General features: G+C 50.5%; 1 pseudogene; it reads left to right on the plus strand.

The window, feature by feature from the left end:
- The first annotated feature begins 588 nt into the window (after positions 1–588).
- On the plus strand, positions 589–5,801 carry LOC146194612 (uncharacterized; annotated as a pseudogene).

Here is a 5,801-nt window from a genome sequence, read left to right on the forward strand (position 1 = left end):
AACAACCATCTAAAGCAACAACCTAGCTCGATTTTGATAGCCGATGGCTCCACGCAAAGGCGCAAGACGTATCTCGACCCAGGCTCAAACGACTGCGTGCCAAAGGCAACGAAATGGCGTTTGAACGCTGTTGCTTCGCCGCAACATCCAAAAAATGTTGCAGTTGCATCGACTTCGCAGGACCCGCTGCAGGACAGCCACAGAAGTGTGCCTATGTCTCACAGCAGTGAAGCACTCGATGCCGCAGCGCCACCGACTTCCCAGCTTCTTGGGCAGTACCCGCTTCAGGACGGCCGTACATCTTCGCCTACGCATGTGGGAATTGAGACTGCGCCGCTGTCATCTTCGCAGGACTTGCTGCATGATGACCAGAGAAGCGCGCCTTCTTTGTCCGAGTTCAGCAGTAATGATGAATCTTCTGAGGGGAGTTTCTTTTTTCACTCTCCCGACGAAACATCGCCGGTATCTCCTCCATCACTGCAGAACCTATACGACTGGGCTAATGCTGAGTCGAGTCAACGTTTTGGCACGGAAGAGTTGAATGCCCCATTTATTTATGGCGGTACTCTTACTAGACGCGATGCATTCATGATGTTGCTGGATGTTGCCATTAAGCATGGGCTATTCGTGGACAGCGATTGAGGCAATTCAAAAGTTGTTAAACAATCTCTTGGGCAAAACAGCGTTTCCCGAAAGTAAATATTTATTTAAAAAGTTCTGTGGTGTGGAAATGATTGACATTGTGTTCCATTTTTACTGCCCATACAGCAATTCCTTGCTGCCACAAAGTGCATGTTGGGCATGAACTATTGCGAGATGGAAGTTGAGATGGAAGTTTTTTTGTGAGTCTGCCACTAGATAAGCAACTCTCTACCATATGATCAAGCAAGACAGCAAGCAACGCAGTCATGACCACGTTAAGCCGTGCACACCCTAACAGTGGTATTATGACTGATATTACAGATGGCCACCAGTACCGCTCAGTGCATAGTCAAGTAGGCATGAGTGAGTATGACTTAACACTCACTTTGAATTCTGATGGAAATCCCGTCTTCAAATCATCAAAGTATAGCATCTGGCCTGTGAAAGTTACATTGAATGAACTGTCACCATTGCTTCACTGGAATAGTGTGATTATGCCATTACTTTGGTATGGCAAAGAGCACCCTGACATGACATTGTTGATGGAGGCCTGTCTCTCACCTAAAGAGACTCAACATCGAGGCATCACATGGATTCATGAGGGAAGGCTTGTACGCTCAAAGGTATGACACCATATATATAATTATCATATATGGCTACTCTTTGTGGTCTATTTTATGTTCCCACGATCCCTTAACCTTTAATAAAGGGCAGCTGCCAACACAAGCTGTGACAGTTCTCAGACATTTGTGGCAGGGGAAAAAAGGGGAGACGGGTTAGAGAAAAATGAGCTAACAGAATTTTCTGAAGTTCTGATAAGTTAAGATAAGCCTAACAAAATACACGAGTTACTATCCTTGGTGCGGTGCAAGCCCCCACACTCTATCACATCTCTTGGGAATGCCAGGACAAACCTGACCCAACGTTACTAGTGCCATGCCCGACACACGAGCAGTGGGAGGCGGCCCTGACCAGCGAAAACCTGGACCAGCAAGCCTGGATTATCCAGCTAGTCCGCAAGTCAGCTGCTGCCAGCGGAGCCCTGGACTAGGGGCACCGACCACCCAGCTCCTGCGAATTCTTACTGATTATTATGCTCATTAAAAGTTTTCTCTCTCTCTCTGAAGTTCTGATGTTCTGTTATTTGAAATATCTGATCACCATTAATTTGAAAACATGCTGAGTTCTTCAAATAGAGATCCTCTGTCACCTTTGTTGACACATGAGCAGAGCTTGACAGAAACAAAGTTCAGGATTTTATGATTATTTTACCAGCAGATTATAGAAAAGTGTATTTTGCAAGTGTTCTGCATATTGTTACCGCGGAACGCGGGACCAAAGTGATGTGCTCGCTGACAAAGACGACGACCGAGAAAGAGGACGACGCTCACAGAGTGGATACTGCACGGCTACTGAAGTCTTAGCGTCGAGTTCAGCCCATCGCAGTGCCGTTACATTAAGTACATCCCCGTAACATCTTGGTGGAGGTGCGGGGCACCAATGCAACGTCACCTCCGGGGGCTGCATTGGCTAGTTTCCCGTGAAGCGGCCGGCAGAGGACGGCGAGGAACTGCGGCTAGGAAGAGGTGAACGCGAACGGCGGGCTGGCGGGGAAGGAGAGCGACTGCACACAGGAGGAGGCGGAGTGGTATCGGTGCGGGGAGGCTCATAACGAGGCGTGAAACGGTGGTGAACGTAATCGGAGTAGCGGTCAACGTAAGGAAAACGTCGAGGTAGTGATGTCCAGCGGCTGCGGCAGTGGCGAGAGATGTGGGCAATACGCGAGCACGTGAAACAGATCGGCCTGTCGTCAGGGGTGCGCCACTCATCAGGATTGCGGTATCGGTAGCGTGGCGTGTAGGTGTTGCGCGTAGTGGTGGCGACCTTGGGAGGGACGGGGCTCGAACTGTGGTGTTCCACGGTGTGGCTATAGGGGACGCCCAAGTTGGCAACCTCTTGACGAACGAAGGCTTGAATGAGGGTTATCGTCGCTAGGTTGCTGTCCGAGGAGGGCGGGTTGGATGCAGCAGGAGCGAGTGCTTCCAGTTCACGACGCGCGATGCGGGTCACATTTTCAGTGTTGGAAGGTTGCCTTAGGGTCGGCAGATCCTCGCACGTGGAGGTAGGGGCAGTGTTGGGGAGCCGATCGAAGCGATGTGCAATGCGTCTGTGTTTGGCCTGCTCGAAATGTCGACAAACCTTCAGAACGGAGTCAACCGTAGAAGAGTCCCGACAGAGTAGAAGATTGAAGGCATCGTCGCGACTGTGCCTTTGAGGATGTGCCCCACCTTATCAGGTTCTGTCATGTCTTTATGAACTTTTCGGCAGAGGGCCAGAACGTCTTGTATATACGTAATATAAGGCTCGGTAGATGTCTGGGCACGTGTGGCGAGGTCCCTCTTGGCGGCGAGTTGACAGCCAACCGGTTTTCCAAACAGGTCACGGAGTTTTTGTTTGCAAACATCCCAGGAGGGTATATCTGCTTCATCTGTTTCGAACCAGACGCGTGCCATGCCAGTAAGGTAGAAGATGAAATTGGCCAGCATCAGCCTGTTGTGCTGGCTAACACGCTCATAAAGCAAAAGTCAGTCCTCGACATCGACCTCATCTGTACCGCAGAATGGGCCAAGGTCACGGGGGTGGGCTACGACGACAGTTGGAGTTGCGGAGGTAGATGGATCCGCGTCGGTTGTCATCGTGACGGTTCCGAAATGACGACCACTGCGGAGATCCAGCGTCAGATTGTGTCGAACCCGCGACCTCTACCAAGATGTTACGGGGATGTCACTTGGCACTTTTCCGCCGTGCCGGACTTCAATTGAACTCAAAGAGTGCAGTATTGGTCGCTGCGAAATTAAAGTGCTTGGCCATTTGGTGAATGCCACCGGCGTGCAACCTGATCCCGACAAAGTTCGCGCTGTCAGTGCTTTTCTATCTCCCCGTTCACCCCGTGATGTCCGGAGCTTTATAGGACTGTGCTCTTATTTTCGCCGGTTCGTCCCAAACTTTGCCGCTGTTGCTCGACCTCTCACTAATCTGCTGAAGAAAGGCGTTCTTTTCTCATGGGGACCAGAGCAGGCTAACGCATTCTCCACCCTCATCGCTGTTCTTACCAATCCTCTTGTGTTGGCCCATTCCAACCCGTCTGCCCCGACGGAACATCGCACTGACGCCAGTGGCCACGGGATTGGTGCCATTTTTGCACAGCGACAACGCGGCCAACACTGCGCGATTGCCTACGCCAGTCGTCTCTTCAGCGGAACACAACTATTCTATTACGGAACGGGAGTGCGTGGCTCTTGTTTGGCCCGTTGGAAAATTCAGACCCTATTTGTTTGGCCGACCCTTTACTGTAATTACCGATCACCACGCTTTATGTTGGCTCTCTTCCCTCAAGGATCCTGCTGGCCGCCTCGGCCGCTGGGCACTGCGCTTGCAGGAGTATACCTCTTCCGTTGTATACAAATCCGGTCGGCTCCACCAGGATGCAGTCTGTCCCGTTATCCCGTCGATCCCACTTCCTCTACTGACCATGAGTCGGACCCCTGTGTCTTCTCTATATCGGACTTTTCCCACATACCGACGAACAGCGCTTGGACCCCACCCTCAGTTCTCTTATCGACCGTCTCCTCACACACAGCCGTGACTCTTCCCTCGCCCTGTTCTTCCTTCATGGGAATACGCTATTCCGCCGCAACATGCGACCTGATGGCGCTGAGCACTTGCTGGTCGTTTCCCAACACCTACGCTCTGCCGTTCTCGAACAAATGCACGACGCCCCTACGGCTGGTCATCTTGGTCTGTCACGCACATACGACCGCGTGCGCCGGCGTTTCTTCTGGCCTGCACTCTACCGCCGCTTGCGACCTTTGTCAACGCCGGAAGAAACCCCCTGTGCTACCACCTGGACACCTGCAGCCGATTGCTATCCCGACTGAGCCATTTTCTCGTGTTGGCCTTGACCTCCTAGGACCCTTCCCCGAGACCTTGTCAGGAATCAAATGAATCGCTGTGGCCATCGATTATGCCACGGGGTACGTGATCACTCGCGCCATTCCAACCAGCTGCGCCACAGACACTGCTGACTTCCTTTTGTACGATGTCATACTTCACTATCCATTTTTCCCCCATGCGGACAGTGCAAAAGGCCCTAGAAGATTCAGACCCACTCGAGAAAACGGGTCTATGAGGATGTCGATTGTGGAAGTCCAGCTGGTAAAACTGATTGCTTTTTCCGGCGTTGACAGCGGTCACAAGCAGCCACGTAGCGGCGGACTGCGCGGTATAGGCCTGGCCAAAAGAACCGACGGCGCACACTGTCGTATATGCGAGAGACGCCTAGATGCTCGCTGTGGGAATGTCGTGAAGTTGTTCAAGGACGGCTGTGCGTAGGTGCTGAGGGACTACTAGTAGAAGGTCGGGGCCATCAGGTCGCATATTGTGCCGGTATAAGGTGCCATCGTGGAGCACAAAGGAAAGGAAGGGTCATGGCGATCGGCGCTGAGGCGATTGATAATATCGCGAAGCTGAGGGTCCTGTGCTGTGCTGTGCTGATGCTCCAGCACGGGCAGCAACGCAACATTTTATCCAGTTTAATGGATATTATGGTTGCAGCTGGTGCTACCACCCAGGGACCAATGTAGATGGTATTTCAAGTATCTGCAGAGAATGCAAGTTGTCACTGTTTACTTGATATCTTTTTTGTTTCTAAAAAGAGCAGCATATTCTTTGAAACTACACTAGCTGTCATTTAGCATGGAAAGTTGAGGGGGCCAACTGTGTACAATCTTTGACACATGAGATAAGTTTTATTCAGATAAGTTGTAAGGTATTGCAACAGGTACAAATCTTACTACATACTATGCATCAGGTTTTTTGTTACCCAATATAAAAGGGACAAATGTTTTGCTAAACTTATTAGAATGGAATAACTTTACTGGCCATAATTATATATAGTAGCAATTCGTCTCAATTAGCCACTTCTTAAACTTAGCTTTATAATTATGCACATATTTTATGGCTAGTGTAATCAGGATTCTATGGCCATTGATCTGCTTCATCTGTAGCACTACTTCTGACTGGCTGTTTATGCCTGAAATGGAGCTGAATCATGTGATGTTTCAGATAAGGACATGCAGTCGACAACAGCAGTAGAGTAG

This window comes from Amblyomma maculatum, chromosome 3 (assembly GCF_055883805.1).
Source record: "Amblyomma maculatum isolate TAMU_Amacu chromosome 3, ASM5588380v1, whole genome shotgun sequence".
In the NCBI taxonomy this organism is placed as follows: domain Eukaryota; kingdom Metazoa; phylum Arthropoda; class Arachnida; order Ixodida; family Ixodidae; genus Amblyomma; species Amblyomma maculatum.